This window comes from Aethalodelphis obliquidens, unplaced genomic scaffold (assembly GCF_003676395.1).
Source record: "Aethalodelphis obliquidens isolate GAN/ISIS:26980383/991018 unplaced genomic scaffold, ASM367639v1 scaffold3, whole genome shotgun sequence".
NCBI classification, from domain to species: domain Eukaryota; kingdom Metazoa; phylum Chordata; class Mammalia; order Artiodactyla; family Delphinidae; genus Aethalodelphis; species Aethalodelphis obliquidens.
The window spans coordinates 2,515,052-2,535,933 of NW_020837947.1; the positions used below are offsets into that span (position 1 = coordinate 2,515,052).

The 20,882-nt window shown below is 50.4% G+C and overlaps 1 protein-coding gene and 1 long non-coding RNA gene across 3 annotated transcripts in view; one reads left to right on the forward strand and one right to left on the reverse strand.

Annotated features, from left to right (window-relative positions):
- The window catches only part of RPS6KA2 (ribosomal protein S6 kinase A2), a 298,360-nt gene that overhangs the window by 58,355 nt on the left and 219,123 nt on the right, over positions 1-20,882 (forward strand). The window lies entirely within an intron of this gene.
- Positions 4,297-9,015, reverse strand: LOC113606809 (uncharacterized). Its single transcript, XR_003427692.1, has 3 exons — positions 7,945-9,015; positions 7,579-7,762; positions 4,297-5,787 (listed from the first exon to the last, which is right to left on the reverse strand). It is a non-coding gene; the product is annotated as an uncharacterized LOC113606809 (long non-coding RNA).

Here is a 20,882-nt window from a genome sequence, read left to right on the forward strand (position 1 = left end):
CTGCACGGCAGGAGGTGAGCGGCGAGCACGTGAGGGAAGCTTCACCTGCTTCCCCATCGCTCCCATTGCCACCTGAGCCACCCCACCCCACCGCCCCTGTCTGCGGAAGGATTGTCTTCCGCCAAACCGGTCCTGGTGCCAAAAGGGCTGGGGACCACTGATTTAAGCGGCAGCACAGGTCTGCCTGGTTCCCAGAGCACACTGCTGATCACAGGCGCCTCGCCTACGAGACGTCATCCAGCATCTTCTGTATTCCTGGCTCCGAGCCAGAATCACAAGGCAGGAGAAACGGGAGCCGCAGGGAAGAGCCTTTGTTTACACCAGTTACTTTTTACCATCCTAACAAGCATCCTATTTACAGCATCCTAATAAAGGAGGCTGTTGGGTGCAGCTCAGCTTTTGAGAGATGGAAATTTTCTGTGTAGAATCCAAGTGATTCAACTCTGTTATTTGATATCAAGCTTAGTCCTAGTATGTTTCCAACAGAATTAGTCATGACGAAAATATACTGAGTTAAATTAGTTTTTTTCCGGATCCAATAAAGAACACAAACATTTTAATGAACTAAATATGACTTTTAACTGTCAATACACAGATATAATTACACTAGGGAATATTTTCCTTTTTCTGTGATTGTGCAATATTAGCAAGAAAAATTCTCTTCTTTAAAGATAATGAGCAGTAATAGGGGCTCCCTGGCAGTCCAGTGGCTGAGACTCTGCACTCCCGATGTAGGGAGCACAGGTTTGATCCCTGGTTGGGGAACTAAGATCCCGCATGCCACACAGGGCAGCCAAAATAAATAATAAAATATAATGAGCAATAATAATAATAGATAATTCTTTAGTCCACTTCTCAATCTAATTCCTCTTCACCTTTCTAGAATAACTCTCTCATAATTGCCCTTTATCTTGTTAACACCTTTATTCTATATTTCTTCCATCATTTTAAATGTGCCCAGACATTCACTACCCTTTAGTATAAGTCAAGATAATTTGTAAATTTATTTATTTTTATTTATTTATTTTTGGCTGCGTTGGGTCTTCATTGCTGCGCACGGACTTTCTCTAGTTGTGGCGAGCGGGGGCTACTCTTCGTTGCGGTGCGCGGGCTTCTCATTGCAGTGGCTTCTCTTATTGTGGAGCACAGGCTCTAGATGCGCGGGCTTCAGTAGTTGTGGTACGCAGGCTCAGTAGTTGTAGTTCTCGGGCTCTAGAGCGCAGGCTCAGTAGTTGTGGCGCACGGGCTTAGTTGCTCCCCGGTATGTGGGATCTTCCCAGACCAGGGATCGAACCCGTGTCCCCTGCATTGGCAGCTGGATTCTTAACCACTGCGCCACCAGAGAAGACGTAAGTCAAGGTAATTTGAATTCTTCTGTTACCGCTAACCCAGCTTTGTCCCTTACCATGCCACTGAAATTGTTTCTAGAAGGCTACTGTTTACCTTTTTCTTAGTAAGTCATCAGTATTTCCTCATTAAGACTAATGCTGCATTTGGAAACTGATTATTCTCTTATTCCTGAGCTGTAGCTATCCAGGTGAGATGGAGCTGGGTTCTAGTCCTGCTGTCTGGTTTTAAGGAAGTCACCTCTCTATCTATGTAAAGAGATGACACCGCCTACTTTAGTGTTACTGAGAACATTTTATAAGATGATAGATGTCAAGCCCTAACCACAAGGTAGATACCTAGTAGATGCTAGGTTTCTTTCTCTTTTCCTACTAATTCTCTTCCCTAAGCATCCTTTATTCTAGACTTTTCTGGATAATTTTCCTCTTCCCAGTCACTGATTATGGATATCTTGGACTTGTTTTATTTTGACCCTATTTCCAAATAAAGTCCTGTTCACAGGCCCTGGTGATGCGGGGGCATGTGCATGGTGGATTACTTGCTCGCCAGCTCTTGGTGCTATCGTTCTTTTAAAATTTTATATAACGGTTGTAAAGTGACATCTCCTCATTTTATTTTATTTTTCTCATCATGTTTAATGAGTTGAGAGTGTCTTCATATACTTTCCAGTCACGTAGATTTCTCTTGCTCCAAACTGCTTTCAAAATTTTCCTATGTTTTGATTGGGTTCCTGTCTTTTCTCATTGATAAGTACATTAACCATGTGATTATTGATACAGAAAAAGCAGTTGATGAAATTTCAACACAGAAGTTTGATAAAAACTGTTTATTGTAGTCATAGAGAAATACTATTGAGTTTTAAGCAGATTTTATATCCCTCAGTCTTTTGGAACTTTCATTAGTTTTAAGTCCCTCTGTTCTGTCGGGATTTCTATGGTTAGGATTGTGTCATCTGCCAATAAGGATATTCTTTCACCTTCCCCCTTCCAAACCGTGTGCCACTCGTTTCTTTCCTACCTCCTCTCCCCCTTTTTCTCCCCTTCTCCTGCTCCTCCCTCCCCTCCCCTCCCTCCCCTCCCCTCCCTCTCCTCCCCCTCCCTCCCCTCCCCTCCCCCTCCTCCCTCTCCTTCTTCTGTCTCACTGCATTGGTAAGGACCTTTGTTTAACAGTTGTGATGTTAAGGAAGAATCCTTGCTTCTGATTTTAAGTTTTCTCCACTAAGTGTGATATTTGCTAAGTGTTTTGGGAATGTGGCCTTTGCCACATTGAAGACATTTTCTTCCACTCCCAGTTTTCTGGAAGAGTTTGGACGGGGGTTGGTGATGTGCTCAGTCTGGTGTCTCTTCAGGGTCACTTTGGCCATTGCATGTGGAGGGTCCAGAGAGGGGCTGCTGCGGTGGCCCAAGTCCAAGACTGCAGCCTGCGTCAGGAGGGTGGGTGGCGGTGGAGACAAAGAGAAGTGAGTCATTTGAGAACTGCTTAAAGGGAGATTAATGGGACTTGGTGATAGACAGGATGTGGGGAAGGAGGAACAGGGAATGTCAGAGCTGACTGCCAGCTCTTGGCTTGCTCAGCTGGGTGGACACCACTGTTGGGGTAGGGAACGCGGCAAGAGGTACTGACTGCACAAGGTGACATTGACGTGTTTTCGAGGTAGTCACAGTAGGATGCTGAGTAGATACAGGATCCAGGGGCCTGGAGCGCAGAAGAGGGATCTGGTTCAGTCTAGACTCGAACCTCATTGAAAGCTAATGGATGTGGGCCGCTAGGAAACCAGTGTGAACTTCAGTAGTTTAGATGTTCCAGAGGGGCAGAATGGAACAGCAGAAACAGAAGCAATAATCAGAGACACAGCTGAAAATAACTATCTGGGAAAAGATCAGAATACCCAGTTTAAAGAGGTGTTGCAGGGGAAATTGAAGAGGCTCCCTCCCATTCAGGCAGAAAGTTTTGTTCCTAAGGGCTAAACATTACATCACAAATTATAGCAATTGTATCTAAATGTCTGGGTAAGTGAATAATTATAAACTCCTCAAAGTTTTAGTAACAACTGTGAACTATGAAGAAACTAATATATTTTAAGTACATGAATTATAACTCCGTACTCCACCACCATAACTGGATTAAAAGTTAGTGAGGCACTGGATGCAGTGAGCTGTTCTACCTTCGAAGTTTTCAGGAATGGATTGGCGGTGCAGGTGTGTTACTGTGAAGTCTGCATCATGCAAACTCATCCACTGAAAATAGCAAGGATTTGGGAAAATGTAGGGTTGGGATAGAATACTCAAAACCTTGGAAATTTTGTAACCGGAACACTAAGCAAAAAAAAAAAAAAAAAAAAAAAAATCCTAATTAAAGATCCTTGCACAGAAAGGGCATATGAAATTCCTAATAGATAAAGTAAGCTGCAGTACACACAGAACTTTAATCAAGAGGAAGGCAAAGGCGGCTTGATGACAGACCAGGGGAGGACGGGTGGGGGTGCCTGGCCTTGGAGACGAGGACAGAGGTGGATGGTTACAGGCAAACGCAGCGATGCCAGCGTCGGCTGTTCTGGACCACTGTCTGCGCTTGTTTCTTTTGACAAAGATCCGGAGACGCATGCAACAGACACTTTCAAGACGGAACGTGTGACCAAACGGGACCAAGAGGGACAGCGTGGGGTCACAGGGCATCGTTTATAGAAGAGCGCGCCTCTGCGTCCTGCCCCGCTCACTTGTGTTAGCCTTTTGTGTTCAGTGTCGTGACTTAGAACCCTTGTGTGCCGGAGACATGGGTCCACGCCCGCTGCAGCTTTTGCGTTATATTCACACCTGATCGGTCCCAACTCCATCAGTTACACGTGCATGTTATAAAACACGTGCCCCTAGCAAACCCGCTGCATTTCATCCACAGCTTGCGTATCTCTAGGTGTGCTTTTTGTAGAGGGTCCAGTGGTGGGGAGATGGAGAAACTGACCTTGAACCACCTTGGCTGCAGACTGTGTATTACTGTTCTATCTGAAGATTTCCTTGTAAGCGTGAGGGGTATTGAAGCGTCTGTTACTTACGATCTACTTGAACTTATCCTAATTATGTGGGAGATGGGGCAGTTCTTTTCCAGATGCAACACTCATATCTTATGCAAAATCAAGTTCCAACTCCTTGATTGTGAGAAACGTGAGCCAATTTCTTCAAAAAACTGAAAATAATATCCAGAATTAATGTAAGTCCTTCTGAAGACAGCAGTTAGAGGAATTGAAAGGTGACCCTAAAACAAATGTTCCCCGAGGAAGAGATGCCAGTCTCTCCCATTTTTTTAATCAGTTACATTTCACATTCTCATAATTTATTTCATTCTCCTTTTGTTTGCTCTTGAGTGGAAAAAATTAACACCTTAAAGCAGAAAGGTACGCATAAGGTTAATTGAATTGCAGAAAAGAAATTGGAGGCTGCCAGTTTTTCTGAATCGTAATCACAGTAAATACAGTTTTGCATTCTTCTAAACGAAACCCTGGTTCTTTGATTTCGTGTGCTATGTATTACTTTTTCTTCTATTTCTTCTGTGAAGAAATTTTGAGCAACCAAGGGGAATACTTGAGAAGAAGAGAAGATGTATTTTTAATGACGCAGGTTCTGAAAGCAATGGCGCACCCCTGATGGCCACCGTTCTCATGGGACACACTGTTGACCTGCCTGAGCTCTGATTGTGAGCTCGCTCCCCTTCAAGGCTGTGTCTCTGTTTGATTAACATGGCAACTTGGTAAAATCATGTTCTCTGCTTCCTCAGGAAGTTAAAACATATATTCTTTGAACTTAAAACTGATCTCAGCTCATGTGACTTGAACCCTGTGTACAAGCTAGGGTGTCAGTCCAAAGAAAGCTGTCATCCCTCTCCTATGGCCTACGGTATAGCATAAAAAGATAATTAAGATTCAAAATGTGTCCAGTTATTCCCATAATGACATAATTGGAAAAGGGGGTTTAAATCAACGTGCGTAGCCATCGACATGCGCCGGTGAATAAGTGTTCCGTGGGTTGTAAACTTAAAATGACAACATAGTTGGTAACATGGCTTTACCCGTTTTGCTTGGTGAGATGAGTCATGGTTAGAGAGCGACTAAGAAAGTTTTAGCAGATTCAGAGAGACGGATGGATGGGGGAGTCAGAATGAACGATGCTGTACTTGCTCAGCCCCCAGCAAAAGGCCTGTGACTGCAGGGACATCCGTGGGTCATCAGGGGAAGCCAGTAAGGAAGGAGATGGGAGCGGTTCATCGGGGGAGGTCCGAGCAGAGGTTCAGGGGACAGTTGTGTCACAGAGGACGATCTGGGTGGTCAGACGTGTCCCAGGCTCCAAGGAGGCAGGCCTTATGAAGCAGGTACTTTGACAAAGCCAGAGGGAAACAACTCCCAAGAGACATTCTCGGTGCACAATTTAGGCGACGCAACTTCACGTGATCCTAATGAAAGGGGAAAGGGAGAAATTATTTTCAAAAATCCAGTCTGATCCCACAAGTAGCTTCCTAGAGGCAGCTTGGAAAAGCACAGGTGGGAAAGGCCAGAAGCAGACACACCAGGGGGATTAAGACAAATCCCTCATCACAGCATCAGAAGGAATCAGCCCCCGCTTAGGAAACAGGCATTTTGAACCTACACGCCGTCTTATGTTTGCCCGGAACTGTAAATGGTCAGCTGCACTCCTGCTGTGACCGTGCGAGCATGTACCTCTTCCCGCTCAGCGGCCACAGTGGCGTACGAGGCAGGCACCGTAGGGCGCTTATCTCCCTTTATAAGATGAGATTACGGTTCTTGGCTTGTGGGACGCTCCCCGTGGGCTTCTCAAGGTCGCAGGGCTTGTAAGCGGCAGAGCCAGGGCTCAGAAGACCTGTTCTCAGGGCCCAAACTCTCTTGTTTTGGGGATACACAAGGTTAATAGTAATAGAGAAAGGAGTATAAAACCTCTCTTTCGAAGCTCAGTGTGGGTCCCAGTCTCCTGGTCTGGACAAGGTTCCTCACTGATTACATGTGTACATCAATCTATGAGTTTGTGAAACTGAAGGTGTCCGAAGCCCGTGGATGACTAGATGAGGTCCAGGACGGACGGTGTCTGCAAAGGACAGTCCACACGCATCGACGAAAGAAATAGCAACTGATTGATAAAGGCCCGGCCATCTCAGACCGACCCCGTTTACAGCAACAGACAGATTGTTCGGGAAGGTACGGTAGAGTCTCTGTCAAGGATGACAGATGGAGTTAGAGCCATCGGATGAGTTTGTCAAACCCCAGGAGAGTGTGCAGCGGTCCCTGCAAGCTGACCAGAGCCTGTGTCCCTTTGTCCCGTCGCCACTCAAGGTGCAGCCTCGTCAGCCAGTTGTTACCATTCCCACACTCATGCTCTGTCTCTCCACACAGCCTCCCAAACCCAGGCTTCCGGACGTGCCTCTCCCCACCCACCCTTCCCGACTCCTAGACGCTCCTCTCGTATCCCTTCTGCTCTGTAACCGCGACGTGGCTGGTTCCTGATCCTCTGGGATCCTGTCCACTGGAGGCTGTTTGCCCGCCCATTGCCCCTCACGCCCGAGCGCTGGAGCTTGGGTCACTGTCTCCCTGCCCTTCGGGTAGCCTTCCGACCACAGCTCTTCTCTTAGCTGGAAAGCTTTTGCTCCTTTAAATCTCGCACGATCTGGCCCCACCGCCTTCCCCTCCACTCCTGGCTGTTGTCTGCCCCACTTGGTGTGGCCGTGGCGCCTTCTCTGGCCACTTTGAGAGCACCCTCCCGTGGGGCCCTGGACATCCACACCAGGAACTCATCTCGCACACACGGTCTCTTACTTCCTTTGCCCCCTCACCCCCAGTGACGTTTTCTTCTACTCCAGACCGTCCCCCTCCTCTCAACTTTGTCATGCTGGAAATTAATCAGTCTTAATTTACAAAACCATTCTGTCTGCCTCTGTTTCCTGTCCTAACTGGCCAGGTATGGGGCCACACTGTAGGTTCTCATCCTCCTGTTAAGACCTTCCAGGCCATCGATGAGTCCACCTACCTGCCACACCAGCCCTTCCTGCCACCACTTCCCTTTCATCCAACAAGGGTCCAGCAGTTAGTCTACTGCGATTCTCTAAAATGTCTTGTCCTGTAGCCGTTTAATTCTGTTCATCTGGGAAAAGCACAACCCTGGAAGAAGCCAATCCTTTTCCGTCCTCCGTGTCTGTGTCTGAACTCTGACAGTAGATTACCAGGGAAACACATACCGGGTGGATCGCTACTGTAACAGCCTCATCAGCGAGCCTTTCAGGATGCCCCTTTCTTCCCGGCGTGGTCCTGCGCTCACTCTGCTATTTCTTCACGATGACTGTTTTCAACTTCCTCTGCTCACATCAGCTGGGCCCCTGTTCTGGGCACCATTCTCTCCAGTGGTTCACCGTGCTTCCCACTCTACAGAAAGAGGGAAAAAATAGAAGCCAACACTCAGAAACATCCTCAGACACCTGCTTCTGACCCTACAGCTGATACTTGTCTGTACCCAGCCCCTCCTTCTTCCCTTCCAGCAACGTGAGGAAAGTATCTTACCCCGGCTAAGGGTAATCAGGAAATTCACAAGACTGTTCAATACTCACTTCTTTTGTCTCCCTCCTTTCTCATACTGTATGTGTTCCAGTTTTGTTTAGCTCTGCCCTCGTCTTTGCTGTGTCACGTTCACGCACACATGCCTTATGCTTCTGCAAAGACACTCAGATGGTTCCTCAGAGCCTCTCCCTTCTCGTCAGCAGATCTTTGTAACAGACATGTAACTCGATACCCTCGCCCCACTTCTTCACTTTCCTTTCAATTCCAATCCGGCATTGACTCCCCCTATCTATTCACTCAGCACATACTTGCAGAGTGCCTACTATGAGCAGATACCAGTAGTTCCGTCCTCTGGGCTGCAGCAGTGAACACAGAAGACAAATGTCACTTCTGTCCCCACTGTGTGGAACTGCAGTGATTCCCCATGTGCTTGATCCCATGTGTCTGTTTCAGTTACGATAAAGCTGAACTGCTGTAACAGAGACTCCAGGATATCGTGACGAATAGGGGAGAGCTTCATCTCTCTAATGGAACGCAGTCCAGAGATGGACCGACAGCCCATGCTACTGTGGCGGCTCCGCGCCATGAGGTCGTTCAGGGGCCTTGATTCCTTCCATCTCCTTCCTCCAGCATCTTTCAGAGTGTGGTGCTTGTCGCTGGGGTTAAAAGCGGACCATTTTCAAATTAGGTTTCCGACCTTCAAAAACCAGAAGAGGTAAAGGTCTAGGAAGATGACTTCACCTTTACTGAGATGTCCTGGAGTTACATCAGTTTCCCCTCATGTTCCGTTGGTCTGACCCTAGCCACACAGCCGCACTTAGCAGTATACAAGTCTGCGAGGTAGAGCCCCCAGCGAGGTGGCCATGCACCCAGTGAAACTCTGCCACAGTCCAACCTACATGACTTTGAAGTAAACTCTGGCCTCATTCTCTTTCTTTGCTCTAGAGTTTATTCGTGACATCGGGGTACCCTGTAACTTATATGAGTTTTTCTGGGGGCTTTTGTGTGTTTCATTTTTTACTTTACCTTCCTCCCAGGCAACACCGTCCCCTCTTTGGCTGATGTATTAGTCAGGCTTCTCCCCAGAAACAGAACTAATAGGAGATACATATATATATATATACACAGCGAGAGAGAGAGAGAGAGAGACAGAAAGGGATTTACTACAAGAAATTGGCTCATGTGATTACGAAGGCTGACAAGTCCCATGTCTGCAGTCAGAGCTGGAGACCCAGGAGAACCAGTGGTATACGTTCCAGTCTGAAAGCTGGCAGCCTTGACACCCAGGAAGAGCCATTGTTCCAGTTTGAGTTCAAGGGCAGGAAAAGGCTGATATCCCGGCTCCAAGGCAGCCGGGCAGGTGGAAGTCTCTCATGTTTGTTGCACTCAGGCCTTCAGCTGATGGGATGAGGCCTCCCCACATTAGGGAGGGCCATCTGCTTCACCCCGTCTGCCGGTTCAGATGTTAACCTCGTGCAAAAACTTCCCCACAAACGTGCCCAGAATAACGTGTGACCAAATTCTGGGCTTCCTCTGACCCAGTCAAGTTGACACATAAAATTAACCATCCCAGGTGATTAGCAAATGGTAGGGCACTTGCTACGATAAGGAAAGATGGAGGAGCTGTTTGTGTTCCTGGCTGAGTCAGGGGAAAATGATGAGTTCAGTCTGGACGTGTTACTTGAGTCTCCAGGGAGGTCGTGGAGTTACAGTTTCCAGCAGTGAGTGGATACGTTTGTCTGAAGCTTGGTAGATAAGTCTGGGACAGAGATAAGAATGGAGATACCATGTGAGTATAAATGGTGTGTCTCTAGCTAGCTACCCTGTCAGGTTTCTGACCATCACCTTTGCCCTCTCGTTTTGTCTGCCCGTCATCTGGTCCATCCCCAGTCCAGCTGATGCTCCCGCCGACGAGATCTCCACGGGCCTGCTGTTCACCACGCCCCGGCCCAGCCCCACCCGTCTGCTTCCTGCAGACGTGCCGGTACCTCTTACCCTTCTTTTCCAGCTCTTCCTGGATCAGAGTCAGTTACCACACAGAGTGTAAAACCGGAGAAAAACATTCTAATTAAAGCCCCTTAGTGGCCCCTTGCACTCAGGACAGAACCTAAAGTTCTGGAGAGGAAGGCGGGCCCCTGTCCTCCCTGGAGGCCCCTTCTCACGGGCGTTGAGTACACCAAGCTGTCTCAAGCTCGGGGGCTGTTCACGTGGGGTTGGCTGTGTTTTGATCAGGACTCCGTATTCTTTGTGTGGGTGGTTCTCTTCCCTTTTTTCTTTACCAGGATAATACCTAACTCACCCTTTGCTTTTCATTTTCCCTGGGGCTCCCCTGTCTCTCTGGCCTGGGATGAGGCCCTCCTGTTACCTGTTCCCATGACAGCCGTACGTGCACAGTTAACTATGCTGTCATTTGTTCCGTGACTGCTCCCCCACCAGAAGGCCAGCTCCGTGAAGCCAGCCTCTCCCTGTTCACCGCTGCTTCTCCAGAGGTTATTTCACAGCCTCGGGGATTAATCCTGATTTCCTGAATAAATGGCTATTGCGAGCAGAATTGCGTAAACACATAACACACGGATCCCATTGGTCGCTAAGACCAAGCTGGAGGAAAGGTGAATTCATGAGGTGATGGAACCAGAGTCCAGACATTCTCTCCTGACGACCATGTGTTTCAGCTGTTGACGGGAAACACACCTCAAAGCTGGGATTTTCTGAGCCGCTTGATGTGTTAATGTGACTTAATTCACAGTATCTTCTATCTTGATAGAGAAAGAGAGTCATTAATTCCTTTCAGAAATGTTATTGCAGTATTAAACAATTCCCATAACTCTTAAATTTGCCTGTGTAACCTTAGACATATATACACATGCATTTCATTTCAGAAATATTTATTGAGCAGGCAGGCTACTAGTGGGCTGTGCAATCAGTGACCACTCTCACAACAGGCCCAGAAGTGTGTAAGTGGAGGCCCTCCTACCCCATATTTTAAAACATTTAAAAGTTGTAAGTAAGACATGTTATCTATTCCCACCTCAACAAATAGAGTTGCCAAACACCAAAATTTCAAAAAATAAGTTTAAAACTATGCGTTATCTGTGATTGAAAATCAATAAAATACCCATAATGACTAAATTTAAATATTCATGTCTGGTTGGTGACAGGCTAATGACAGTTGGATGAGTAATAAAATTAAAGCATACATAATGTACAAAATATGTTATTCCATACATTTTATTTTTCTTCCCTTAAATTCAGCAAAATTAACTAATTATGCTGTTGTAATCAGGTTTTTCACACACACTGTGCTTTATGAGCAGTAATGTCAACTTACATAACCTTTTCTGAGTCAGCGTACTTAACTTTTTATTCATTTAATTTTAGAAAACTTTAATTCTGCCAAAAGCAACTGAAATCATCCATAAAATTCTTTAAGGCGTATTTAGCTTTAGATATAAACTGGGAATTTTGTATATCCTGCTCCACCTTTGTAATGAGGTCTCATAACTTTGTTATCAGAAAAAATTTTACAGAACGTTGTACTTCATCACATAAATTGATGTCACTCGTGTCGCTATTTTTACCGTTTCTTAGAGGAGCCTCTGGTTCCCTTAGAGTGGCCTCTGGTTCCGCACAGTGGAGGTGAGAGTCAGCAGCACGTTCATGCGTGTGTACGGATGTTCAGGGGAACAGGTACACGTTCAGGAAGGATGTGAATTGTTGAATATTGTAAAATCTTCCTCCGCTGCCCCTCGCAAGTTTTGCAGATCCCACAGTGCTTCTTAAATCGTGCATTGGCGCGTGAAGAGAAGCGAGAAAACGTGCAGGTGGCGCCAGTGGGAAGGGCATCCACACTGAGAGCGGGCTTGACTCGCCTTCTCTAGCTCGGTGCGGCCGTCCACACCCGCGCCGCGGACCGTGTCCGTCTGTCGGTCCGCCTGTCTCCCAGGTCACCTCACTCACCCTCACCCACCTTCGTGGGGTTTGACTCTGCGGCTGGGAGTTTGGAATAGCAGTTCGTGGATCCTGAGCAGAGCTGGTCACGACCCCGACCCCTCGGGGCGTGGGTTGTGCTGAGATTGTGAAGGCGAGGACCCCTGAAGCGCGGGCCCAGGCTCTGGGTCTGGGGGTGCGACTGTCCTTATGAGGGCAAGTGAGGTACCCCCCGGCCCGCAGGGCCCTGCGGACAGGGCGTGACAGAGCAGGACGCGGCTGTGTGCGGGCAGGGTGGCCCAACGTGCTCTGGAAGCGCAGAGGGTGGGTCAGAGATGCCCCCTGAGAGCGGAACGGCGGAGCCAGCGTCCGGGCTGAAGGCGCCGAGCCGAGGAGAGGGTGGGTGAGGCCGGGCTGGCAGAGCGGGAGAGCAGGTCGGGCCTCGGGCGCCATCTCAGGGGTTTGGGCTCCTCCCTGAGGATGACGAGGGTCCTGGAGGATTTGAGGTTCTCATTTTAGAGTCGGTCTAGATGCTCCGTGCAGAATGGGTTGAGACGCAACTGGACCTGGAGGGCCCGGGCGGGGCCGGGGGTGGTGATGCTGCAGGAACCCAGGGGATGCGCAGCGCCCGCCGGGGGGCCGAGGCTGGCGATACAAAGATAGGGCGGAGAGACGGGTCAGTGTGGGGAACGGAAACCACTTCCCCTTTTCTGTCCTGCGTCACTGGGTGGAGGACGTGCTGTCGCTGGGACCATGTCCTGCGCGAGCAGGGAGGGGGTGGGGAAGGAGTTCCGTGTGGATGTCCGGAACTGCGTTGCCTGCTGGACGCCCAGAGGACCTGTTCAGCGGGTGGTAGGTGCCGGGTTCTGCAGCTCAGGAGTAGGTGTCGGCTCGAGACCTCGCTTGGATCTTGCAGTCTGTGCGTGATGTTTAGAGCCGTGGGTAGAAGCCAGCCCCGCCTTCCTGGGGCCTGGAATTACAGCCTCAGCGACAACAGCCAACAGTGTCCCCTGCCATTTACCCTGGCCACACACATCGCAGATAATGGGAGGTGGAGGCCCACGCGGCCAGCCTTGGCACTGGCAGTTTCAAAGATCTTTTCATTTGATCAGGAACTCCATCCTCATCTCTTCCACGTTACTGGAAATCTCTGCACAGTGCAACAGTTACCGAGTCTAGTCACCACGATGCTGACTTCACTGTACTGGAAGACGATGGGTGGACAGAGGGGTGATTCCCAGCGACACGGGGAAAAAAAGCAGACGAAATTCTCCTGCTCCTCTGAGACCCAGGTGATCGCTTCACCAGGAAACAAACACGTGGTTTCTGTGTAGCTAGGATCTGCCCAGTGGAATTCTTTCCCAAGCCTTTAGTCTCCACGTGGTAGATAAACACGTGTGGGCAGTGGAGAGCATTTGGACGGGCCTCCCTGGGAGATTTATGGGCACAAAGGTACTCTACCTTCTTGTTAAAGATGATCCTTGTGAAAGAAATTTCCGAGGAACAGCAAATCCAGGTAATGCACGATAGAGACATTTCTTGATTTTGTCATTCAGCAGAATGGTGAGACTCATAATTAAGTGAGGGAAGAATGTCCTCGCAGGGAGGACGGAGAGACACTTATAACTAAGGTCATGTGAACTGAGGTTCCGGCCCCATCGCTCAGCAAACCAGGCCAGTAACCTTTGACTAAGAGGTGTGTCAGCCAGAGCATGATGGGTGGAGTTTATTTTGTACGAATTGCCTTTATTTTGCTACTTTCCCCCAAAATTGCTAATCCCAATTCAGCTGCTCTTGGGAAAGCACAGAACAAAAATCGAGCGTCTGTGGCAGGGATTTGAAGTTGGTGGACGTGCTGTACTAACGGGGAAACAGAACAACGCCGCCTCGCTGCTGTAGACTTTTTGAACGACATCATTACAGAACTGCTGGGAACATTGAATAATCTGAGTCTACTTTAGCTACTCGTGGCTACAGATTGGGAGAGAGGTTCTGATTTAGGACCGTGGGAGAACAGCCTGGACACGAGGAACAGAGAATCCTCTTTGTGGCTTTGTGGTCAAGCTGTGTGGCCTCGGACATAGTTCTCCCAGTGTTAAATTTCTTCCGGAGAGGACCTACCCAGGGTGCAAGGAGGTCAGAGTTTCAAAATGACATCAACAGAGTCTCCAAGAAAAAAAATGCATAAAAACAATATCAACAATGCCATTAAGAATCCCTTTCTTGGAGACCACTTTGCAGCCTTCCAGGTGAGCGGAGGGACCACAGCACTGCACGCGGCCGTGAGGCCAATGCCCGCGGCTCTGTGCCGCCCTGTCACCTTTTGGCTGCACGACAGTGGCTGGCTCAAGACAGGCAGGCTTGCAGCAGAACAGGTGGCCAAGCTTGGAAAGCTTGCCACCCACGGAAATAGCAGACCCTATATTAAGTAAATGACCCCAAGGCGCTCGATTAAGTCAGTTACTAAAAGTGGTTCTGACTTACCCTCGCCCCAAGGAAGCGGAGCTGTGTCCTCGCCCCCTTTTCGGGTGACGAACCTGCCCGAATGTTTACAAACTTCTCCTGGAGGTTTGCTCTCTGACACATGGATGAGTAAGAGCCTCGATGCCTGGAGAGGAAGGCTGCTTGGTTCCCCGGCCATAGCTGACGTCATTTCTCATTAGGGGTCATGCTCTCCTGCCTCCACCAAGCCTTCTCCAGATTCTATGGGGCACTGTTAGTAAGTACCTTGGCTTACGTTTCTACAGAGCCCTTTGGAGTATGCAGGGCTTTCTTTTCAACACGGTCCCCAATCCTATTTGGAAGTCAGCTGGCCAGTCACTTAGGTAGTGAGTTTTTCAAAGTCATGCATGACATTTGTAACCCTTTTTCCCCCCTCTCCTTATTTTCGTTAATGTCAGACTTCGAGTATGATTTTTTAAACATTCACTTTTCTCATTTTTGTCTTCATTTGGGTCCCATCTCGTTCTCTTTTATTTCTGTTTTCCTTTCAGTTTGGGCTCGCAGAAGCGCCCCGTTCTGCAGAGCAGGCGCTCTTTCTCCTGTTACTTAATCTCGTTCTTGAGTTTGCTGATGTTCATTTTGTCCCGTGTGTCTCTGCACAGGTTCTGCTCACAGGGCTGTGTGCTGACGGGGGACATCCCTGTGGTTTCTTTACAGTGAGGGATGATTTCAGTTTATCTGAAGCCTCAGTACTAGCCAGTGGGAGGGCGGTGTTTTCTTTTCTGTTTCTCGCGTACTTCTTCTCTCCATCTTTCCTTTGTCTTTTTCTCCTGATTTTATTCTACGTTCCTCCTTTTCCTCCCTATGCTTCCTTCCCTAAGGCAGCAGGTGCTGCTGGGAGGGTGACGGTCAGCCGGGAGGTGGGATCCTTGTCCTGGGCCTGGTCTGTGGGACTTCGTCTCAAGGACCCTCACTCCCATCTCTCTGTTACCCTCTAGAATGTTGTCCGATTTAATTGCATCTTTGCTAATTTGTAGTTCTTCTCCCCCAACACGGGATACCCTGTCCCGTTACTGATCCCAGATAAAGGGGATGATTTTGATCGATGGACAGTGCTTCACTGAGCATCGAGAATGCTGCCGCGGCCTGTGGCCTGGGCAGCCTCCTTCCAGCCTACTGCGCTTCTTGCTCTTCTTCTCTAGTCTGTGGATAAGTAAGTAATTACCTGAGTAAATGCCTGAGATGTACTGAGCACTGTTCTTTGGAATGTGCCTTCCGTCCTTTTGAGGATAAGCTGTTTAGATAGGGGTCCTTAGAACCCTTCCATCCCTTGTGTGTCACGCACATGGTGGTGTGAATGGAGGGTGCAGACAGAACCCGGAGTCCGGTGCGTGCCGTGGTTAGGAAAGCCTCACGGAGAGGGTCAGGCCTCGCTGGGCCCTGCAGGGTTGAAGGCATCCAGAGGGGACACTGGCTGAGAGCCCTGCGCCCTGGAGGACTGGGGATGGGGGGTGCAACGTGGGAGCGATGCGTGCAGCGGGCCACGGGGAGAGGGAGGCGTCTGAGCGGCTGGCCCAGAGCAGAGGTGTCTGGGGACGTTGGCCGGGCAGGTGTCACGCTGGACCGCTCTGTGTCCCAGAGCAGGTTTGATTAGTTGCTCTGGATACATCGTACACATTTGTGTGAGAGCCTCGGACAGAGGCCTCTGCGGCTCCAACAGTGGAGCTAACGACGGGTGTGGAGCTGGGAGGTGACCAAGGGCAGGGGGGTCCTGACCGGGACTGTTGCATCTGAGGGTCAGGGATGTACAGCTTCTCGCCTTTATCTTCCCCGCTCCACTCCCACCATGGACTTTCCCTGGACAGGCCACCTCCTGGGGCCCTCGTGGGAAGGGATGTGGTCAGGACCCCTGGCTCCGCCAGCAAGATCGGGGACCTCGGAGATGCTGGTGGTCCCACTCCAACTTCCTGTCAGTCAACTTGGAGGCAGAATACCAACCCGGCGGGTGGCTTCACCGTTCACGGCTTCCTTCTGCAGTGTGGGGCGCCCTCCCAGCAAACTGCCCCGGGATCTGGGCTCAGCCCCGGGCAGTGAAGGCCCGGCAGGTGCCGGCTTCCTGAGTTACAGGTGGACAGTTTTGTTCAGAGGTGCCAAATATTTGCGTCGGGACTGTGTGGGGGGCACTTATTTAAATGAACTTATTTACAAAACAGAAAGAGACAGACGTAGAAAACAAATTTATGGTTACCAGAGGGGAAAGGGGGGAGGGATAAATTAGGAGTCTGGGATTAACATATACACATGACTGTATATAAAATAGATAAAGAACACGGACCTACTGTACAGCACAGGGAACTCTATTCAGTATTTTGTAATACCTTTAAAGGAAAAGAATCTGAAAAAGAATGGATATATGTGTGTATAAATGAATCACTTTGCTGTAGATCTGAAACTAATGTGATACTGTAAATCAGCTATACTTCACTTTAAAAAAATGGTTGTTGGCTATTGTCTAATGCCTGTTAGCATCCGAGGATCTGAAAACAAAAAATGCACGAGGCGGCTATAGCAGCTGAAATGGTTGCATCTCCTGCCCACGCCTGTCCTGTGGGGTCCGTCCAGCTGGTCCAGGGCTGCGGCGGCAGCAGGAAGGTTCTGACCCGGGAGGAGCACTCTGGGACCTAAGTGGTGGGACTGGCGCGGCTCAAACCCGACCTCCTCCCCTCGGCATCCTTTACTCGCTCCTCCAAGGAGATGGTTACTGTTTTTCACGTGGTGCCTGTATTTTTGCTCTTTTCGTCAGACTGGGGGGACACACGCACACATACCCGTGGCGGGGCGCTCAGAGGTCTGCGTCAGAGGTTTCCTTGAAATTGTCACAATCTCTGCTCTCAATCCCAGGTGCCCAGGTTTGAGTGTCTCTTCCTGTGAATTCGGACATGAATTCTGCTTGCAGAAGGGGAACCAGTCCTTCTACAGTAGAAGAAATAGTGTAAATACATACAGAAGCGTGAGGGACCTGGGGTTGGGAAACCAGTGGTTTATGGCATGAGGTTTTTAGGGCAGCAGCCTCGAGTACCCAGAGTGAGGTCTGGGGGCCGGCACTGATCCCGGCTGGTCTTACACGGAGCCGAGAGGAAGGTGGCTTTAGGGCCGCCTTTGGGTGGAGCCTGGTTCCGTTTAAGTGGTTTCAGTTGTTTGGACTGAGGAAAGGGAAAGGTATCTCTACTCAGCTGAAGTGCTTCACTTCCATTCAGAGGACGGCCAGGCAGAGGCCCTTTCTCAGGAAATGCGGTCATTTGACAGAAACGGCCAAGGTGAAAAGCAGGCCCGTTAGGCAGCTGCGTCTTGGAGAAACAGATGCTGCCCGAGCCCCGTGGGCAAAGGGACCCTTTCTCCCCAGAAGGAGCTGAGCCCGGTGACTACTGGGGAAAGGCGGCCTGAGATGGTGATGGGAAGGGACAGCACCCCGTGGCGTCACGGACGGAGGTACACGCACCTCTGGGCTGCGTCTGCCCTCCACGTGCTGGCAAACGCGCTCCTTGTTTCCCGAGCCCGGGCTCTGCTCCCCAATGAGTGAGCTTTTCTGAGCAGGGGGGACGGTGCAGATGAGGAGAAGGGAAGGTTCCGGGCCAGGAGAGGCGGGCGCGCCATGAGTCGGGGTCTTGGGGGCAGCGGTTGGGATCTGCTGGAGGGACGGCTGCCGTCAGGGCACAGCGTGTGCTGGGGCAGGTGGACGGCCTGGGGTTCATTCCTTCCTGTGTCCCTGGAGTCACACTCTGTCTGTACACCCCGTGGATTTGGGGGCCTTCCTTTGTCTTTGGCCTCCACCTTGAAGGGGTTCCCTTTGCACCATGAGCCCTTATCTGCTTATTGGGGGTTACGCCGAGGTTTTCTTGATGGTCATGACTTCCTGGGGCTCCGGGGTGCGTGGGTGTGCAGGTGTGTGCACGTATGCATGGGGGCTGACCTGTGGCTCACGCTCCCTGATCCCTGCGCTGGTCCATTTCCTCTCCACCTTTCAGCTCCGACCTTGCTCCCATAGCTGCCATGACAAATATGTTCTCACCTCGGGTCTCTCCCTAATTCACCGACTCCGTGATGTTAACACAGCCAGTCAAACTCTTTGGACCTTAGGTTTTAAATCCAGAAAGTGAAGTTGGGGTAGAATCCAAGGTTCTTATTTTTATTGATGGATAGTTGATTTAGAATATTCTGTTAGATCTGGGGGTACAGATTAGTGATTTTGGTTTTTTGTAGATTATATTCCAGTATAGGTTATTACAAGATATCAGGTATAATTCCCTGTGCTGTGCAATAGGTCCTCGTTGCTTAGGGATCTAAAATTCTCACTCCCCGATTAAAAGTTTGCCAAGTGCATCCCACCTAATAATTCATTTACTCTTCGTAATTCTTGGGGGCCCCCCTGCACAGTTACTATCCCATTTTACAGGGGAGGAAACTGAGGTGCTTATATGTGAGTATGTTGGTGGGTATAAAGCTGCCCCAAGCTCTCCTTGCATTCAGGATCGCGTCGGGCAGCTGACCTGGGCGTTTGCTCAGCCCCGCACACACCTGTGGTTCTCCTCTGTCACCCCGGCTCCACTCGGCCAGCCTCACCCACACCTTCCCCTGCCTAGTGTCACGTCACTGTGTGCCCTTGATTAGCTGTCTTTCTTCCCTAGAAATTTATCAGTGGTGATAAATTGCTTCTGCCGTTTCCTGAGTTTCCATGAGTGGACGTGGTGAGGCTAACCACGTGCTGACCTGGGACGCGGGGTCCTCATCGCTGGCCTCTCCGGGAGTCCTGCCCTCCGCAGGGGTGTGGCTCGCGTGTGGGAACATGACCCCCTAGCGGGGACCGTGGGGGTGAGAGAGCAGAGCCTCCCCCCTCTGGCCCCGGGCCCCTGTGGCGCAGCGGGTCCACCAGGTGCGGACGCAGACTCAGCTCCTTTTCAGATCGCCCCGGATGTCCCAATGCACAGCTTTTTTGGGGAGCAGGGAAGACAGGTTCTGGGGGGCAGGTGGAGAAGGAGAAAGACTACACCCACCGTCTCACAGGAAACCCAGAAATCCTGCTGCATCTTCTACCTCCAGACACCCCCGCCCTGCCCGGGCCTTCCCGCCCCCAACGCACAGCCTTCCCACCCAAGCCCAGGCCCAGCGGCCCCTGCTCGAATCCCCCCCCCACCTCCCCCCCTTCGCCCTCCCTCCTCTCCCCTATCTCCCTGCCATCAAATTCCAGTCCCACCCGACCAGGAAGCAGAGCTACTCTGCTTGCCCAGCTCTTCCCAAGCTGGGAGGTCCGGACTGGTGATGAACCCCTCCGGCCAACGGAACCCTCCCAGTGCAGGCCGGAGCCTTGGTCGTGAGCACACACGCAGTGCGAGAGCAGTTCTGGGGAACACGGTTACTCGCGGCTGTGCTCGCTGTCTGACAAATCCTGATAGCGTCTCACACAGGGCGGTGTCCGCGAGCCACTGCCGCTTGCTCAGAGGCGGTGCTGGGCCTTCTTTAAACATTCCCAAATTTAATTTGTTTGAACATTCTGTGTTTGCTATTCAGCGCAGAAAATCAAAGTCTAACGAGCTCCGTCTGGGCAAATACAGATGATTGGAGACGTGCAGTCCAAATAATGCGGTGAGCTGTCTTCATGGAGAAACAAATACGACGGCATCAGATGGACACCAGCAGTTTTGTAAAATTTCTTAGCAAACTCTTCTTCCTCGAAACCACCTGTTTTTCTTCAGTTTTAGTGGCAGGAAATTCCACTGCCTCTGCGGGTCTGGCCCTGACTCCCAGGCCCCTGGAGGGATGCCCCAGGACGGGAAGGGGCTGCTGCCACTCTTTCAGGAATGAGTATTTCAACAGCACCAATTTACCCTCCATAAGAGTGGTTTATACCGTCAAGCGCTTGAGCATGTAACTGTCCAGCGCAGTTCACAGTTTCACGTTCCCCGTCTGAACGTTGGGCCTGAAGCGGGTGCCTGCCTCTCAGCCCGAGGTCAAGGTCAGGTGAGGTCAGGCAGGGCCAGCGGTCACCTCTGCTCTGCATACAGTAGGCACTAAGCACGCGGAGCTGTTGTGATTAGGGACTATCACGTTGTCAGAGATGGTGGAAGCAGGAGGGGGGAGGGGAGGACCACATAGCTGCGCTTCCGTTTCTCTGGCCTCGAGCAGTTGTGGGCAGAAGTGCAGGTGGCCAGAGACTTGGCCCATTTCCCCTCTTCCACGTGGGTTGTTCCAACAGCACGGGGAAGGGCTGCTGTAACCGTGACCTGCAGCTGCATCTCGCACTGGACTCGGTCCTTCCCGGCTTGTCCTGGGGCCTGACTCTGCCACCACCGATGGATGAAGGAGCCCCACAAAGACGAATGAGCACCCACTGCAGAGACACGAAGATGAACACAGGGCCCTCAGCTGGACTGAAAGCATTGCCACAGATATTGTGGAAAGACAGATGAAAGACGTGTAATCTAGGGCAGTCAAGGCAGGCTTCCTGGAAGAAGTGGCGAGTTCCACAGGAGAAACAGGCTGGGCCAGGGGAGGCAGAAAGGAGGGCACACAGGCTGGGGCACAAAGGGCTGTGGGTGCGCCTGAGTCTGCAGGCAGAGGACAG